The following is a 20,861-nucleotide window of genomic DNA, read 5'->3' as shown; positions in this document are numbered from 1 at the left end:
CAGGGTACCGGGTAGCATAGTCCACTAAAACCAGAATATAGGTGTGACCTTTGGTGGAGGGGAGAAGTGGACCTACTAAATCCATGCCGATTCGGGAAAAAGGAACTTCAATGATAGGTAAGGGCTGGAGGGGTGCTTTTCTTTGGGTTCCCGGATCTACAAGTTGGCATCGGGGACACTGGGCACAGTATTGTCGAAGCTGCGCGTAAACTCCGGGCCAATAAAATCTCCTTAGAAAATATTCTTCAATCTTTTCCCTGCCATAGTGTTCCCCTCCCGGCTGATTGTGGGCCAAAAAGAGTACCTGTACGTGATAGGGCTTGGGTACTACTAACTGTCGTTTCTCGATGTTGTCGCGTTTTATGACACGATAGAGTAGATTTTTCTGGACAATGAAGTAGGGACCCACCTCATTAGTAAGCTCAGATTTGTCCGCTTTCCAAGCATTACGTAGGGAGGGATCTTCTCGCTGGCTGATTCTAAAGGAAGGAGGAGGAGCTGTAATGTTGGCTACTACCTTTTCTATATTCTTTTCTTTTTCAGAATTCCAATACTGTTGTTTTATTTGTCTTTTCTCTCGTCTGGTGGGTTTAGGACGAGATGGTTTTTCTTCTATATGGCTATCGTAAAACGGGGCTTCCGTCCACCATGTCTCTGCCGCGATTTGGGAACTTACTCTTTTCAACAGCTCGGGGAACCGTATATAGTCAGTTCCTAATATACAATCCTCTACCAAGTGATCTATAACCCCCACTGGTAGTAGGTCATGATTTCCTTCCCACTCTATGCTCACAAGGGATAGGGGGTAATTGTCTTTGTCACCGTGTTTGCAGCAGATCGATACCCATTGGTGGGTGGTTTTCCCTGATAGATTTACCACATCCGCTCTTACCACAGATTGGCTACATCCCGAGTCTATTAGGGCTAGAAGTGCTTTTCCGTTTATTTTAACTTCTTGTCTGTATCTGGGATCGCCCCCTCCTGTACATAAGACTCTTCCCCTCGTGACCCCGATCTCCATGGGTTCAGGTTTTTCACCCTTCCGGAGACATAGTCAAGCTATATGCCCCCAGTCGCCACAGCTATAACATTGCGGCTGTTGCATAGGCGGATTATCCCCTAGTTTGGGAAGCCCTGCTCCATCTGAGGGTTTCCTGGGAAAACTTTTTAGTGGTATGGCTGTGGGTCTAGTAGGTGTCTTGGGATTTAAGCTTTTGAAGTCGGTCGATCGGTGGTAAGCGCAGGCTAAGTCTACTGCCATGGCGGTGTTGACATTAGGGTGTTGGCGTATCCAACTCCGAGTGGATGGAGGGAGTGATTCTAAATATTGCTCCAAGATCACCGCCTTTATAATATCTTCCCTCTCTGTTCCTATGGGTCCCAGCCATTTCAACCCCAGGTCCTTGACTTTATAATAAAATGTCCGGGGGTCCTTCGCAGGCCCCCATTTGATCTTCCGGAATCGCAGGCGATAGTACTCCGAATCGTGCCCTACTCTCTCCAATATGCTCTTTTTAATGTCTTTGTAGGGTGTGGTACCATCTGGATTAGCGGCCTGGTAGGCCGTTTGGAGGATACCCATCAGTAATGGCGCTATATATTGACCCCACTGTTCTTCCGGCCACTGGGCAGAGGAAGCCACCCTTTCAAAGTTGGTAAAAAAAGTGTCGGGATCCTCTCCATCCTGGTACTTCTGAAGAACTGAGCTAGGCACATTGGGGTGGACCTTACTTGCTGCAATGGTATCTGTGAGTTTTTGGAGGGCCGGCTCATATACCAATTGATTATTGGCCATGATGATGGCCTGGCTTTTTAATGCACTCTGCAACGCTTCGCGGTCTTCCTTAGCCTCCCTCTGATGGGCCTCCCATACTAGCTGAAGGTGACGCTGTCCTTCAGCTAGCTGTTGTATCATGTCCTCCAAAGTGGGTTTTTCCCCCATTTTCACCTTTAATCTGTCCTTTTATCGCACATGCCTCAAAATCTCACTTCTGACACCACTGTGGCAGTATGTGTGGCGATAATAAGGACTAGGATGCTCGAGTGGGTTGGACATGGTGACTTTATTTAAAGTTCTTTAAAGATATGACAAAGACTTCAGGATTATATGGTTTGTGGGTTCTCCGTAACAAGTTGTCTCTTCTCTTTTCCCCAGGTTTCATCTTGACCGGCGAAGATATTCTTTTTGGGTCTCCCAGATTCATCGGAAATAAGAGGAACGGAGATATGGGTGAGTCGGGGTTTTGTTTATATATGGTTAATATTAAGACTACAAGAAGAAAAGGGGAGAGAGAGAGAGAGAGAGAGAGATAGGGAGAGAGGGAGAGAGAGAGAGCCGTCTCCTGGTAAAGTGTGATTAACGTTATAAAAGAGGGTGTGCAGAAAAATCACCTAGTAGTGTTTCTTCGTGGTAGGTTTCTATCTTTGGGTGCTCTTTAATTATAGTGCTCTTAATTCTTTCTACAGAGTGCTCTTTAGCATTTCAGACTTCTATTCTTTTCGCTATATGGCTCCTGTTTCCACCTGCCCTTCTTCCACCTCTCTAGCATCCCTCCTCCTCCTCCACTCCCTCCAAGTTCCCCCCTCCCTCTCCCTGCAGTATCCCCTCTCCCCCCCCTCTGTCATCCCCCTCCCTTTTAACCAGAGGTTGTCCTTGATATAGCACCATACCTGGTTAAGCCATGTCCCTCCTGGGATGTGGCGGAATCTTCGTCCTTCGGGTTCCCTCTTGGTCGTAATGGGTGGTCGTCTTCAGGGTTTCTCCGGCGTCCGGTCTGTTTTCCGTATCCTCCGGTCTTCTCCTCTCTGGTCCCCCATCTCAGTCGGCATTTTTATTTTCCTCCTCCCTCTTCTCGTGTAGTCCGTTTTTTCTTTTCTATCCGGGTTCCCTTTGAGGCTATCGGCGTCGTGGTTGCTAGGACGCCCGGGCGGGGCATAGTCCAGGAAGTAGAATCGGGACTCCGTTCCCGATTCTGTAGTGCTAGTAGCTGGGATATCAGTCAGCCGGCTACAAGGGGTTTCTGCATTGAAAGAGGTTTAAGCATTGGCAAGAATCCCACAAAAGACTTTTTATTCACCTTCTCCTAGAAAATGACCAGAACCAGTCTGGCCCATCCGAGGAACAGGAGGTAGAGGAGGGGGATACCCAGCCAGACTAAGAGGAGTCCTCTGAGGATGCTGGGGAGGGTTCTTACAAAGACCTGCCAGCTAGCAGGCCACCTAGTGATACTGGTAGTGGGAGGGGGGTCACACATTAGTAGGGCACCTTTCACTTCTAAAGGCCAGGTTACCAGGGTCCAGTCAGTTAGGGACAGGTCTCTCTCTGCCAATTCCCATCTTTCCTCTGTATCTCACAATTCCCAAGCCTCCCACCCCGAGGATAACTTAATGGAAATGGAACTCAGAAAACTGAGTTGGGAAGAGGCCAGGCCACAGCTTAAACAGCAGCAGCTGGCCTTAGACAGGAAATCTCTGGATGTAGAGAGGGAAAGGCAGCGATTGGGGTTAGTTCCCCATGGTGGCATCAACAGTGTTTTTATAGCAATCCTGTTAGAGAGCAAGATTCCAGAAACCTGCATAAGATAGTCCCCCCTTGCAAAGAGGGGGATGACATTAACAAGTGGTTTGCTGCACTTGAGAGGTCCTGCATGGTACAGTTGGTCCCTCAAAGGCAGTGGGCTGCTATCTTGTGGCTCTCTTTCACTGGTAAGGGTAGGGATAGGCTACTTACTGTCAGAGAAAGTGATGCTAACAATTACAAAGCTTTGAAGGATGCACTTTTGGATGGATTTGGCTTAACCACTGAACAATACAGGATTAAGTTCAGAGACACCAGAAAAAGAGTCCTCTCAAGACTGGACAGACTTTGTAGACTGTTCAGTGAAGGCCTTGGAGGGTTGGTTGCATGTCAGTAAGGTGACTGACTATGAAAGCCTGTATAATCTAATCCTGAGAGAGCATATTCTAAACAATTGTGTGTCTGATTTGTTGCACCAGTACTTGGTAGACTCAGATCTGACCTCTCCCCAAGAATTGGGAAAGAAGGTAGACAAATGGGTCAGAACAAGAGTGAACAGAAAAGTTCATACAGGGGGAGACAAGGATGGCAAGAAGAAGGATGGTAAGTCTTCTGACAAGGATGGGGACAAAGATGAAAACACATTCTGAGTCTTCATCAGGCCCACAAACATCCTCTGGGGGTGGTGGGTCCAAATCCTCTTCTCACAATCAGAAAAAGCCATGGTATTATTTATATTAAGTAAAAGGCCATTGAGCAAGTGATGCCACTGGTCCAAAGAAAAACACCAAGGCTTCCACTACCACAACCCCAACTGCAACCTCTAGTGCCCCTAGTAATAGAAGTGGTGGTGGGAAGTCTACTACAAATAGCCAATCCAAGGGTGTAGCTGGGCTCACCATTGGCAGTATAGTTGGGGTTGGTCTTGTTAGTGAGACCACAGAGGCTGTTTTAGTCTCTGATGGTGGTGTCAAAGTAAGCCTCAGCAAGGCCTACTAGTGCAAGGGGTTCACCCTTCTCTGCACAAAGTCCTCAGACCATATAGGAAGAAGTTGGCACAGAAACTGAAATAAAAGACAAAGTTAACTAAAGCTCATGAGGTGGTACCACAGTTCAAACAGCATCCTTCAGTAATGTTTGAAGTAGCACACTGAACTAAGAGCATGGTCCTTTTATACCCACGCAGGGGCTAAAAGAAGGTGGTACAATTATAGAAGCAAGACTTATATACATATAAGGTCATGTGGAAATGCACAGTCGACAGGTAGGAGGGGCTAACAGTTTTCAAGGACTAGTAGACACATTACTGTTGGTTACTAATTACTAACAGCTACAGACCTTACTGGGCATGGGCAAAGTGGGAGATGCTAAATATAACTTGTCACTAGACAGATTTTCAAGAGTAGTTAACAGGAAGGTAGGACAGAACACATGGCAAGCACATGGCAGCATGTGGCAGAGAAAATGGCTGCCATGAATACAAAATGGATTCCGCGAAATGTTCACAATAGTTGCTAAATACAAGATGTCTTCTGCTAATGCTTAATCCAATCGCTACTAAATTACAGCAGATGACCCTTTCAGCATTAGGTGAAGACATTCATCTTTCTGGTATAGTCTAAATATTCATCTTGTATATTTATGCTCATCATTACAGCTATTTCATTAACTAACATGTGTTGTGCTTTCATTTCTGTAATATTTCTTTTGGTAGGCATACAAGCATTAATACACATGGAGCAGAACATTGGACCACACTGAATACAGATACAGCATGTGAAAATGTTTGCAATCATTACACACAGGATAGTCAGTAGTTTCCAGCCCCAATAGTAAACAAGAGCCCAAAACCATCCAGAAAAAGTCCAAGTACCAGTCTCTGTGTGGATTTCTGCAGCAATTTTATGCAATTTAGATATTGCATCATATACTGAAGGTGAGTGATCTGGAATGAAAACGCAGCAACTTCTACCGATGATGCAACATGCGCCACCTCGATCAGCTAATATCACATATAGTACCATGCGATTTTGGAGCGCTACAATCCTCACAATTTGGAGGTCCTCAGTAATATTCCCAAGTGCCAGAGCTGCTTGATTGGGAACAGCTTCCACAACCCTATTCAATCGTCTCACTTCCCTACTGTTTTATGCAGCACCCACAAAGGAGAACAACCCTAAATTAAAATCAACATATTGTTGCAGGCTAGTGTCCGTTTGGTCTACCTCATTTGTACTTATTGTCCTTTTATATCTATTTTTAATGATGTCATTGAACAGTTTAAAATCTCGGTGATATGATGCAGGGGCCAAAAACCCAGGGGGTAATAGAAAAGAAACATAACACACACCTGACCACCCAACAGGTAGTTGGTAATATCTATAGGTACCACAAACAAAATACGTATTATCTAAAGCTGTAAAACTACTATTATTTACACCCTCAATAGTTAAAATCAAGGTACAATCGCTTGTCCCCACTGGAATTCGCCCAATGCTACGTGCACATAAATCTGCTTTAGTTTTTGTAACAGAAATCACAAATTGTTCTTTCCTGTCAGAGTCTCTTATATTTGTGAAGACATATGGTATTGAAACATTGTCCGGTTGATACTCTTCCCATTCCCATTTCGTTCCTTTGGCTTGGGGATACCCATCTTTGTCTTGGTAGCGTACGTTTTCCAGATGCAAGCAAAAGCGTATACCAAGCTTGACAAGAACCATTGTGTGAAAAAGGAAGAGGAATGAAAGGTGTTCTTCCTTTCTTTTGATGCGCAGGTATCATTCCACATACCCACCAGTTAGTAGTATTTGTAGCATTATGAGTACGATGCAACATCTGAATGAAAGTATTATTTAAGTACGATTGACGGTGTTTCTGCTCATGATAGGGAAGCGTAAAGTAATAGTGATCCTCTCTTACTGGAGTAGTGGAAACACAAAACTCACGAGCAGGAGCCTTCTTTTCAACAAACCAGGTGATTATTGCTATAACCACCAAAACAACAACAAAGCCCATAGTACTAATGATCACTTTGTTATTCATTTTAGCAACAGTGATAATCGACCCTTCCAGAAATTAATTAAAAACAATCGTTGGAGCTCTTATCCCAGGGCAGCCGCTGATTTCTTCACCACGGGGCAAGGCGGGTGTCACTACTCTAATGCATGGCTGATCCCCAACCCCTTGCCACATTGGCTCTCCGTTTCACTAACCCAGGGCGGTAGCTCAACCAGTTTTCTCCAGCACTACAGATTTTTTCCTCAGTCTCAAATTATATTGCGATACTCCAGAAATCGTATGGTCCGGGAAGAACTCTGCAGATTCATCAGGTAATATAGCACTGCCTTTCTCCGTAGTCAAGATCTCTCGATGATCGGTCAGCACAGCAGGTTCCACCAAGGTAGGTAGCACCTTGCAGTGAGTACTATGGACCCAATTCTTTTGGTTCATCACTCGAACTGCTGTCCTTGTCACAAGGAGCACCTGCTCTGTGCCTCACCACCTTGGTTCCAAGCTGCTTGATCTTTCAAAGGAGTTAAACATCACCTGGTCACCAGATTGGAGTTCATGGCCTTCACCTGTAGATCTGTCAGGAAGTGCTTCTCGAACCTGTTGATGAATAGAAACCAAATTGTTGGTTAACTGTGCCAAATAATCATTCATCAGGACACAAGGTACATCATATACAGAATTTGGCTTAGGAACTCCCCAAATATTCATTGGCCTTCCAAATACTATTTCATAGGGGGTAAGGCCTGTTCGAGAGTGTGGAACTGTCCTAATAGATAGTAATGCCAATGGTAATGCATCCGGCCATGTTAAAGATGTGGAAACCTGTATCTTCGCTAACTTCAGCTTCAAAGTAGCATTATACCTTTCCACCAACCCTACTGATTGTGAGTGGAAAACCGCATGGAACTTCTGTTTGATCCCTAATCCTTTCAGGACATACTTAATAACTTCACCAACAAAATGAGGTCCGTTATCTTTCCATAAAAGTCTGCAAACACCAAATGTAGGGAAAAATTATTTAAAAAGCACCTTCGCTGTGGTAATGGCAGTATTATCCTTTGTGGGGTACGCATCTATCCATTTACTGAAGGCACATACCACCACCAAGACATACTTTAAATTGTTGCAGCGTTCAAGCTGAATATAATCCATTTGTAGAACTTGGAAAGGTACAGTTGGTATAGTAAACCCTCCCGCGGGAGTTTGTGTCCCTTTTCCAGGATTGTATTGTAAACAGATCAAACAAGACTGTACTACTCTTTTAGCTGTACTGGAAATTTCTGGATGCTCCCAAACTTGCGTAAGCAACTTCGTTATTGTTGAAGCTCCAACATGTGCCAGCCCATGTGCCATCTGAACCATATGTTGTACAAAAGCTATAGGCAATTTCCATTTATCTATCTGCTTATTCCGCCAACAGCCCTCATCATCCAATTCTCCATCTTCAGACCATTGCTCACGTTCTTTCACAGAAGCAGATTTCTTTATATCTAATACGTCTTGTCTAGCATTATGCCAACGTTCAGCTTGTGACTTCACTACATACATAGAAGTAGTACTTCGCTGCATCGCAGTCTCACATGCTACGCGGTCTGCAAGAGCATTACCTTGCCCTATCTTATCGGTCACTTTCTTGTGTGCACTACATTTCACAATAGCTAGTTTCTTTGGATATGTCAATGCAGTCAAGAGGTTATGCACTAATTCCCTGTGCATTATCTGCATCCCGTGGGATGTGAGAAAGCCTCTCTCCTTCCAAAGCAAACGAAAATCATGAGCCACTCCAAAAGCATAGCGGCTGTCTGTATAAATGTTCACACATAAGTCAGTACTAAGCTCACATGCTTGTGTCAAAGGTATGAGTTCAGCTGCTTGAGCTGACTTCTGTGGTATACGAGCTGTCTCCACTACCGTGTGTATTGTGGTGATTGCATATGCAGCTGAGGTCGTACCATCTGGCAACTTCAAACAAGACCCATCAACCCACAATTCCCCGTCTACATCTGGAAGGGCGTATCTTGTAAATCAATATGACCCTTTGTCTGTTCTTCGGTAAGGAATATACAATCATGTGTTTCTTGTGACTGAGGCTGAGTCACCAGATATGGCAACAAAGTGGCTGGTTTAGTGTTGCACATCTCTTCAGTGTAATGTGAGGAGCCAGCAATGTGAACTCATATCCTGTGATACGGGCGCTAGTTAAATGTTGTGTCTTTGTTTGATTTAAAAGAGCATCAACCGCATGGGGTACTAACACCAACAGCTTATTTGACAAAACTATTCCTTCACTCTGACGTATTGACACAGCTGTTGCCGCAACTGAACGAAAACACCCAGGCAACGCTTGAGCGACAGGATGAAGTACTACTGAAAAATATGCACAGGGACGCTGCTTATCGCCATGTGTCTGTACTAAAGCTGACAATGCACATCCATCTTTCTCATGTACGTAAAGTGCAAAAGGCTTTGTGTAATCAGGAGTACCTAACACTGGTGCTGAAAAAAGGGCTTTTCGTAGCTGCCGGAAAGCAGTCTCACATTCATCTGTCCATGGGAGGGGCATTGGAGTATCTTTAGTCAAAAGTGCTAGCAAAGGTTTGACAATGTGTGAAAACCTTAATATCCATTTCCTACAAAAAGAAGTAAGACCAAGGAATGCACAAACATCTTTCTGAGTAGAGGGTACTGGTGTGTCTAAAATTGCTTGAATACAATCTGATGCAAGTGCACGGCCCTCCTTAGACAAAAGGTGACCTAAATAGGTTACCTTTGGTCTACAATATTGCAATTTCTTTCGTGACACTTTATGATGGTGTGAAGCAAGAAAAGAAAGTAAGGACAAAGTGCACTTTTCACATTGCTCAGGGGTATCAGCTGCCAACAAAATATCATCGACATAATGTATGAGAGCCACACCTTCAGGCAAAACAAAAGAATCAAGTTGTCGTTTTAACGCTTGACTATAAATACTAGGACTCTCAGTATAGCCTTGAGGAACTCTCAAAATCTAAATGATCGTTTATTCAAAGTAAAACGAAACAAATATCGGCTGTCAGGATGAATAGGGATCGAAAAGAAAGAATTCTTCATGTCTATCACAAAGAACGTAGTTGCCGTCAGGGGAACCAAAGTAAGAAGTGTTGTGATGTCAGATACCCCACTATATTGTGGTACCACAATCTTATTCACTTCTGGTATATCAATAATGAATCGGTAAATCCTAGTATCAGTATCCTTTTTCAGAATAGGAAGAATCAGACTGTTACAAACATTAAACTGAACTTTCTCAACAACTCCAACTGCAATAAGATCATGCGCAATTCGTGTGAGTGCTTCTTCGCCCTCCTCTGAAATTTTGTATTGAGGCAAATGTGCCAATACAGCTCCCTCCTTGACACTAATATGTACCGGTGGAATAATCATTTGTCCCACATCAGTATCTGATGTAGCCCACAAAGTACTGGGGAGTGAAGCTAATGCAATATCCTCTTTAACAAGACAAACTCTTTCCATCACAGGATGATTATCATTCAAAATAACACGCACCCCTTCAGGAGAGCATCGTATTGTAGCCCTGAAATACTTGAGCAGATCAAGACCCACAATATTGTCTGGTGTATTTGGAGAAACCAAAAACGGACATGGAGCAGTACATTTTTCAACATGGAATGCAAGTGGTTGTGACAATGGTCTAGGGGAAGGTGTTCCAACGAAACCTATTGATGTAATGGTTAAGCCAGACAGGGGAGCCCTTGGAATCAATTGTTTAGACAAGGTGCTACGAGTAGCTCATGTTTCAACCAGAAACTGATCAGTAGAACCCAAAACATGTGCTGTAACATAGGGACCCCTCTCATCTACTGGAACTTCAACTGATTCCTTACCCCATCCTAGGCAATCCTATACATAAGCAGAATCTTGGAAATCAGGCTGCACATAGTTAGACATCTGGTATTGGTTCCGTCTATCAAAAGTGTTAAACCCATCCTGCCCTCGTACATTAGCATCAAACCTAGCATGATCATTCATACTTCTTCTAGGTCCTGAATATCCTGAACGATTTCTCATTTGTCCCCGACCACGTGAACACTGCTGAACACGTAGTGCTGGACAATCAGCAGCCCAATGCCCAAATTTCTTACAGTACGCACACTGATCAACAGACAAATTCGAACGAGTGTAAGAAGAACCATAAGATCCACGTCCACCTCTATCACTACCTCTAAAAGGCGGACCATAAGCTTGAGCCAACATAAGCTTCGTCTTTAATTCTTTAATCTTTTTATCCTCGCTACCTTTTGCTTCTAGTTCCTGATGTTCATAATACTGAGCCATAGTCAAAAGAGAAACCGGAGTAGAGGTAGTCCATGAACTTTCACTAGCTTTTAGACGACTAGCTATTCCTGGTAACAGATTTGCAACATATTTATCGATGAACAAATGTCTGCCCGTATCATCTGACAATAACTGGCCGCTAAAATCATGAAATGCTTCTTCAAAGCATGTAAAGAAATCAGAGACCGATTCATCTGCCTTTTGCTTACAAGATGCTAAAACAGTCCAATCTATCTTTTTAGGGGGAATAATCATTTTTAACTTAACTAATATGGCTGCGGGAAGATCTAGAATCAACTGATACAGCTTTTTTGCAGGTTCCCTATCCCCGTCCATCTGTTCTAATTCTTTTCATGACGCCCCAAAAACTACACGATCATCAACTTTACGAACAGTTCTCCACATATCTGGTGGTAATATCAATCTGAAAAATAAATCAATGTCAGCCAAAGTCATACTAGAAGAACTAATTGCTCCCTCAACTTCCTCATAAAAGGCAGCTGGATTTTTCTGCGGGTCAGGTGATGCTGTTTTGAGTGCCAATACATCTGCCCTATTTCAAGGAGTATACACCCAATTATAAATAAAATAACCATAGCATCAACAGAAGTTTTATCATCACTTGTACCCTATCCTTTAGGAGGAACATACAAAGGCGCGGCATCCCGCATTGGTTTCGTGTGAACTATCATAGTCTTATCTGTTCCAAAGATGGAAGCTTGCGTCCCACCGGTCTGATATGTCCGTGCAACTATGTCCATTGCCCTTTTCTCCTCTCACAAACGGTCTGCCGCAACACATAATTTCACCAAATGCCTGATTGCATCAGCCACCTGAGAGAAAACAAAAAGACCATTGCGCATTTCCTTACGATCAGCTGTTACATCATCAGGCTCTAACTCATCAGAATATTTATGAAATAGTTAAATAACTTCTGTGCCAAATGCCTCAGTAAAATATAGCTGCTCCTTTTCCGTCCACCCGTTCATGTTGCCTAAAAGTTCAGAAGCAGAGACAACACTACGAATTGCTTTACGAGCAGTAGATATAAACTCAGACGCACGGTCAGCAGGCAACATAGAGCGACTGTCTCGTATCTTCTGTTCTCCGAACCGGAGACCTCAGCTAACTCATGAGGGGCAGAAGGAACGACATACGGAGGTGGAGGGCGACCTAGTAACAAAAAATCATTGTGCGGTTTATTAAGGTTAGGATAGAGAGGTTGCCGAACAGTGCATTGGCCAGTTACCTGTGATTTACGTTCTTTCTCTTCTATCTCCTTTAAGTCATTTATTTATTTCTTTCTCATTTCCAATGCTCTCACATATACATTCTTCCGCTGCTCTTTCTCAAGCAAGGCTTGCTCACTCTTCACTCGTCCACGCACTTCTTTCTCCCACATTCGTACACAGTCAAACATATCTTGCCTAGACCTTCGCTCACACGTACATTGTTCCACATACTCAATCTTTCGCAAATCAAATGACGCATGCATAGGCCAACGTATCTCAGGATCCACACAAGTGTATTTATTCCATAATGTGCTGTACATCATAGAAGAAAGACCATGTTTAACATACATATCTCTATTGGGCGTCCCCTCTGGGGGTGCTGATTGCGATTCTTCCAGTCTCAAATTGGTACCATCACAAAAGCAGCACATCCTACGAAGTGCGCTAAAAACAGGCATGCCAAAAATAGTGCAGAATATGCAGTATTACAATCAAAGTAGCACTTAAGGTGCCGTTCAAATCAAAATTAAATTGGAGAAAATTCTCCTCATTACCTGCCTATATAAATTGCAATTTATATATCAATTCAAAGGACACAAATTGACTAGTCACCCAAAACACGAGAGCCACAGTAAGTGGTGAAACAAAGGCATCAAAACCCACAGCAAGTGCCGTAAAACGGCTCTTACCAATCACAGGGCGTCCAGGTTCCAACTGCCAAGTTCTAAAATCGACCAAATGGTCACTGCATGATGAATGAACAAAAAGGATCTCAGTCGAGGACCGGCACCACCTGGATGTTCAAGTCAGAAAGAAGGGAAAAACGCTGTGGTTGCCAAGACTTGGGTCTCCTCAGGCATTGATCGTCCGCAGCGAGATCCCAATCTTTCTCCGCGACCAATCCGTCGGGCGTCCGAGTCGTCGATGAGTCCCTGTTCGGGCACCAATTTGTCGAAGTAAGCCTCAGCAAGGCCTACTAGTGCAAGGGGTTCGCCCTTCTCTGCACAAAGTCCTCAGAACATATAGGAAGAAGTTGGCACAGAAACTGAAATAAAAGACAAAGTTTATTAAACCTCATGAGGTGGTACTACAGTTCAAACAGCACCCTTCGGTAATGTTTGAAGTGGCACACTGAACTAAGAGAGCATGGTCCTTTTATACCCACGCAGGGGCTAAAAGAAGTTGGTACAGTTATAGAAGCAAGACTTATATACATATAAGGTCATATGAAAATGCACAGTCCACAGGTAGGAGGGGCTAACAGTTTTCAAGGACTAGTAGACACATTACTGTTGGTTACTAATTACTAACAGCTGCAGACCTTACTGGGCATGTGCAAAGTTGGAGATGCTAAATATAACTTGTCACTAGACAGATTTTCAAGAGTAGTTAACAGGAAGGTAGGACAGAGCACATGGGGAGCACATGGCAGCATGTGGCAGAGAAAATGGCTGCCATGAATACAAATGGAATCCGCAAAATGCTCACAATAGTTGCTAAATACAAGATGTCTTCTGCTAATGCTTAATCTAATCACTGCTAAATTACAACAAGGTGGTCCCTCTCCCTACAGGGAATGGACTATACAGTGGAACATAGACCTGGGAGTACCCACTCCAATGCAGATGGACTCTCCAGATATTTCCACTTAGACAATGAAGACTCAGACTCATCTGGCCAAGCTTAGCCTTATTGTCCCTCGTTTGGGGGGGTGGTTGTGCAGGAAAGTACCATCTTGCCTCGCATGTTACCCCCATTTTTACTTGTGTGTCAGTTTGTTTTTGCCTGTCTCACTGGGATCCTGGTAGCCAGGACCCCAGTGCTCATAAGTGTGGCCTAAATGTATGTTCCCTGTGTGGTGCCTAACTGTGTCACTGAAGCTCTGCTAAGCAGAACCTCAGTGGTTATGCTCTCTCTGCCTTTAAAATTGTCACTGCAGGCTAGTGACCATTTTCACCAATTCTATTGGCATACTGGAACACCCTTATAATTCCCTTGTATATGGTACCTAGGTACATAGGTTATTGGGGTTCCAGGAGATCCCTATGAGCTGCAGCATTTCTTTTGCCACCCATAGGGAGTTCAGACAATCCTCACACATGACTGCTACTGCAGCCTGAGTGAAATAACGTCCATGTTATTTCACAGCCATTTTCACTGCACATAAGTAACTTATAAATCACCTATATATCTAACCCTCACTTGGTGAAGGTTAGGTGAAATGTTACTTAGTGTGTGGGCACCCCAGCACTAGCCAAGGTGCTCCCACATTGTTCAGGGCAAATTCCCCGGACTTTGTGAGTGCGGGGACACCATTACACGCGTGCACTACATATAGGTCAATAACTATATGTAGCGTCACAATGGTAACTCCAAACATGGCCATGTAACATGTCTAGGATCATGGAATTGTCACCTCAATACCATTCTGGTATTGGGGTGCCAATCCCATGCATCCCCGGGTCTCTAGCACAGAATCCGGGAACTGTCAAACTGCCTTTCTGGGGTCTCCACTGCTGCTGCTGCCAACCCCTCAGACAGGTTTCTCCCCCCCCTGGGGCCTGGGCATCCCAGTCCCAGGAAGGCAGAGCAAAGGATTTCCTTTGAGAGAGGGTGTTACACCCTCTCCCTTTGGAAATAGGTGGGAGTGAAGGGCTGGGGAGGAGTAGCCTCCCCCATCCTCTGGAAATGCTTTGATGGACACATATAGTGCCCATCTCTGCATAAGCCAGTCTACACTGATTCAGGGATCCCCCAGCCCTGCTCTGGCGCGAAACTGGACAAAGGAAAGGGGAGTGCCCACTCCCCTGACCTGCACCTCCCAAGGGAGGTGCCCAGGGCTCCTCCAGTGTGCCCCAGACCTCTGCCATCTTGGATTCAGAGGTGTTGGGGCACAATGGACACCTCTGAGTGGCCAGTGCCAGCAGGTGACGTTAGAGACCCCTCCTGATAGGTGCTTACCTCTTTCAGTAGCCAAGCCTCCTTTCTTAGTAGCCAAACCTCTTCTGGGCTATTCCTCAGATAACGAATGCAAGAGCTCACCAGAGTTTCTCTGCACTTCCTTCTTCGACTTCTGCCAAGGATTGACCGCTGACTGCTCCAGGACGCCTGCAAAACCACAACAAAGTAGCAAGACGACTACCAGCAACATTGTAGCGCCTCATCCTGCCAGCTTTCTCGACTGTTTCCTGGTGGTGCATGCTCTGAGGGCTGTCTGCCTTCACCCTGCACTGGAAGCCAAGAAGAAATCTCCTGTGGGTCGATGGAATCTTACCCCTGCTAACGCAGGCACCAAACTTCTGTATCACCGGTCCTATGGGTCCCCTCTCATCCTGACGAGCGTGGTCCCTGGAACACAGGAGCTGGGTCCAAGTGTCTCCCACAGTTCAGTGGCCATTCTGCCCAAATTTGCTGCTCCGGCTTCTGTGCACTTTTCCAAGGATTCCTTTGAGCACAGCCTAGCCTGGGTCCCCAGCACTCCGTCCTGCATTGTCCATCTCGCCTAGTTGGACTCTGACGTTGTGGGACCCTCCTTTGTGACTCTGAGTTGACCGCTGTCCTCAGATATTCTAAGTGCCTGCTCCGGTACTTCTGCGGGTGCTGCCTCCTTCTGCAGGGGCTCTCTGAGTTGCTGAGCACCCCCTCTGTCTCCTCCTCCAAAGGGCAATATCCTGATCCTTCCTGGTCCCCAGCAGCACCCAAAATCCTCAGTAGTGACTCTTGCTGCTACCAAGGATTGTTTGCAGTATTTCTGCAGGAAAACACTTCTGCAACCTCCAGCAAGCCATGGGACATCTTCTAACCAAAGGGAAAGTTCCTGGCTCCTTTCGTTGTTGCAGAATCTTCAGCTTCTTCTACCCAGAGGCAGCCCTTTTGCACCATCATCCGGGTTTTAGTGGGTTCCTGTCCCCCCCCCGGACACTTTCGTGACTCTTGCACTTGGTCCCCTTCCTTTACAGGTCCTCAGGTCCAGGAATCCATCTTCAGTATTGTTCTGGTGCTTGTGGTTCTTGTAGAATCCCCTATCACAACTATTCTGTCTTTCTGGGGTAGTAGGGTAACTTTACTCCTACTTTTCAGGGTCTTGGGGTGGGGTATTTTGGACACCCTTACTGTTTTCTTACAGTCCCAGCAACTCTCTACAACCTACCACAAGCCTGGGGTCCATTCGTGATTCACATTCCACTTTTGGAGTGTATGGTTTGTGTTGCCCCTAGGCCAATTTCTCCCTATTGCATTCTCTTGTTATTCTACATTGTTTGCACAACTTTTCTAACTGTTACTTACCTGATTTTTGGTTTGTGTACATATAATTTATGTATATTACTTGCCTCCTAAGTGAGGGTATCCTCTGAGATACTTTTGGCATATTGTCACTAAAATAAAGTACCTTTATTTTTAGTAACTCAAAGTATTGTGTTTTCTTATGATATTGTGCTATATGATATAAGTGGTATAGTAGGATATTTGCATGTCTCCTAGTTCAGCCTAAGCTGCTCTGCTATAGCTACCTCTATCAGCCTAAGCTGCTAGAAACACCTCTATTCTACTAATAAGGGATAACTGGACCTGGCACAAGGTGTAAGAACCACAAGGTACCCACTATAAGCCAGACCAGCCTCCTACACGTGGCTATCTGTGTGGCCCATACAGAGGGGAGGTATTCATCAAATTCCCAGAGGCTCAGGAAACCTTTGAGGTTGGGCCTGGCCAGTTTTTGCTGTATGCCAAGTTGGAACGTGTGGCACGAGAGGTCTGGGATGGGTTCCCCAAGCTGCCCCACAGCCATCCCAAGTGCTGGGAGGCTTGCTCCAATGTGGAGAGGTGGGACACCTCATTTCATTGTTCTATAAAGCTGTCAGAGGTGACCAGGTGCTATCCCAGTGTGTGGCACGTGCTGCATGGTCGAGGGAGTTGGAGGAGCCGATAGCAGATGCGGATTGGGCACAAGTAAGTATGCTGGTGAAAAAAGTGTCTTGTAATCAGAGATTTAAGTTGCCCCATTTTAACTTCCTGCACCGCGCATGTGTGACACCCCCAGCGCCTTAATTGAATAACTCCTGATAGGAAGGCGAAGTGCACGAGATGTGGACAGTTTAGTGCCAGTTTTTTGCATCTAGCCTAGACATCCGGGGAGGGGTGGTGAGGGGTGGTGAGGGGATACTGGGAAAAGGTGATTCCGAAGATAGCAGAGGGGACTGGCATAGCGATACCCTTGACCTCAAAGGCCTACCTTCTGGGAGCGGTACCTAGACCCAGGGGATGACAGAAACATTATAAAATGGCCCAAATAGCATTGCTGCTAGCCAAGAGATGAGATGCTGGATGAGTGCTTGGGTTCCCCGGGAGGCGTCATGGCAGAGGGATCTCCATGAATGGGGAGTGGCGGAGGAAGTGCATGTGCATAATACCCACAGGGACAGGGGGGCATCGGAGGCTTTGGTGCTTTGGCGGTCCCTACTACACAACTTTACAGAGGGGGATGAGTATGATTCTCCTGACAGCTCAAGTGAGGGGGAGTGATGTGCGGACACCATTGTAGTGTTTTTCTATTTAGGATTGTAACGTTTGCTGACAAATGGTGTTGCCGGGTGGTCTCCATGTGTGGTTGTTGGGTCACCTGAGCATTGATGTGCCTTGTGAAGCAGGGGGCCAGCCCGGTGCATACGTGATCCAGCATAGTATGTACTCCCCTTGCCCATGCTCGGGCCTCTGAAACTGTTCCTTCATTGAATTCCGAAATGCATTGTTTGTTATGTAATTTGTTATTGTAATGTTCAATCATAACGGATGCCAGACGTAATAAAAATGCCAAAAAAGAAAGTAAAAAAAAAAAAAAGTGAATTGATCCAATGTCTGAAGTGTGCGGACACCTTGCCCCTTGTATGCTGTAGTGGGAGAAAGTAAAATGTGAATGACATACTAACCGACCAATGGAAGAAGGCAGATGACTGAAAACCCCTTTAAAATTTGCATATTATGCATGTATTTTGTTAAAAATCAAAAGGTCTTGGCAATCACCAGACCTAAGAAAGGAAGTTATAAGTGGCCATTTGCTACAATAGCTCAAAAAACACCATCCTTAAAAAGACACAGAACAAAAACTGTCTCTTTTGGCAGCTGCCGATAGATATCTCAAAAGAGCTTGGCTGCCTAACCTGTGAGGTGGCTGCAGGAGCAGGTCGTTGATCGTAGGCCGAACCCTGTTTTGTACGGCCTCTGACCTACGATGTTACCAGGCCACTCCTTAGTATTGGTGCACATAAGGCAGACTGATCTCCCCCACATTTAGAGTGCCCCTTGTGATTGGACCCTTCAAGGGGGGATAATGTCTGCTGCAGCTGACACGAGCCTCGGGCATAGAAGCACCAGGGCTTCCACGACTTGAATTATTACAAGCACTGACATCAAATTAGAGGTGGGCAAGCCACTGAAAGCTCGAGCCAGATGCTGGGCTCTGGCTTCACGTGGAACCTCAAGCCCAACATAAGCCAAGCTCTAATGCACATTTAGACTCACCGAACAGCAAGCCTCTCCCAAACCTCCACCCCGTACAGAGAGGCGTGTGCTTACAGAGTGCTGCTGTGTCATGATCAGAGGCTGTCTGCTGCACACCAGTTCACGTCTCTAATCCATCCAGCCCACTCAATCCCACCTGACCCGTGATCATCAGGCTGGTCGCCGAGCTGCTGTGGGTGCTCCACGTGCACGGTCTCCCTGTCCCATCATAGATCTCTTGTCATGAGCAGCTTAGTTATGTAATGATGTTTAATGCATTGATAATCCTACCTGACATCTGCCTGACAATCCTACCTGACATCTGCCTGACATCTGCCTAACAATCCTACCTGACATCTGCCTGACAATCCTAGCTGACATCTGCCTGACACCAACCTGACACCTGCCTGATAATCCTGCCTGACTTCTGCCTCCCAATGCTGCCTGACTTCAGTCTGACATCTCAATGGCAATCCTACCTGACATCTACCTGACATCTGCCTGACAATCCTACCTGACATCTGCCTGACAATCCTAGCTGACATCTTCCTGACACCAACCTAACACCTGCCTGATAATCCTGCCTGACTTTTGCCTCACAATGCTGCCTGACTTCAGTCTGACATCTCAGTGGCAATCCTGCCTGACTTCTGTATGACATCTGCCTAACAACCCTCCTTGACATCTGTTTGACAATCCTACCTGACATCTGCCTGACAATCCACACTGACATCTGCCTGACAATCCTATATGACATCTGCCTGACATTCCTACCTGACATCTGTCTGACATTCCTGACTGACATCTGCCTGACAATCCTGCCTGATAACCCTACCTGACATCTGTCTGAAAACTGCCTGATAATCCTGCATGACACCTGTCTGACATCTGGATGGCAATCCTGCCTGACTTCTGCATGACATCTGCCTGACAATCTTATCTGACATCTGCCTGACAATTCTGCTAGAAATGTGCCTGAAAATTCTGTCTGAATTCTGCCTGCCAATCTTGCCTGTCATCTGTTTGACATCTGGATGGCAATCCTGTGTGACTTATGTATGACATCTGGATGGCTCAGGGAGGGGGCCAAACAACCACCTCCCCTTTAATTGTAGTAGTGACCCTGGGGGACAGGGTCTCCAGGGTCTAATAAGGCTTGTGAAGGAGGGACTTTACTCTATGGAGAGTCTACTTTGTAGCACACTATTTGCAGACAGTGACACTCTCATGAGAAATAGACAACAACATAGTATTAAAAAGTATCTACTAAGAACAGTGTGCTCTAAGCAAAACTTGTCCAAAGAGCAACTATTCACTTAAAATAACTAAGGTTTGAAGGTACTAAAGATTATACTACCTGCAGCCTTCATTCTGTGGTGAAAACTATACAGCGAAACCATCTTCAGTGTCAAAACCATTCACATGTACATAGGTCAGTACATGGTGCACACTGTCTTCTATGTTATGCATAATTAGCCATGCTAGCACAAATCTGTCCAATACCTCAAGGCTGCTTGCAATACTTAATATGTTTTAGGTAGAACTTTTGCCCTCCTCGAAACTTGTTCAGCGGGGGCAAAAACTTGTGTGCAAATATGCTTATCACAAGTTGTCAACTGTCACCTGCACACAGTTACTTTGCAGTACAAAGATTTATAATGTGCTCAATACCTAAACACAACTATGGTGCATTAGGAGGACATGCATTTTGTATACACACCCATTAGTTGGACACAGGCTGTACAATAACAGGCAGAAAAGTAATTTGGTAGGTACCCACCACTATGAAAACAAAACATTTCTGTGGAATTTCTTGACAGAATATTGCAGGTAGTGTCGTCATGTTTTAAATGTTTTTACGTATTTGTATATCATATAATAATTCTGTTATTAATTTGTAATGTTTTATGATTTTGTATGTATAATTTACTAATATGCCACGGTTAGTTACCTGTAATTAATTCAGCAGTTGTTTTATTGTTTTGGTAATATTTACAAAGGTTTATTTTATTATTAGTGAGTTGGGTTCGTAGGAGAATAGAAAGAATACTCATTTAAGTTAGTTTATTATTTTATATTTTGTGCATATTGTAGGAGGCTGGCCTGGCTTGTAGTGGGTACCAACAGGTACTTACACTCTGGACCAGGTCCAGTTATCCCTTATTAGTGTAGAAGAGGTGTTTCTAGCAGCTTAGGCTGATAGAAGGTAGCTATGGAGAGCAGCTTAGGCTGAACTAGGAGACATGCAAAGCTCCTACTATACC

Source organism: Pleurodeles waltl, chromosome 2_1 (assembly GCF_031143425.1).
Source record: "Pleurodeles waltl isolate 20211129_DDA chromosome 2_1, aPleWal1.hap1.20221129, whole genome shotgun sequence".
In the NCBI taxonomy this organism is placed as follows: Eukaryota; Metazoa; Chordata; class Amphibia; order Caudata; family Salamandridae; genus Pleurodeles; species Pleurodeles waltl.
This window is presented reverse-complemented; position numbering follows the sequence as displayed.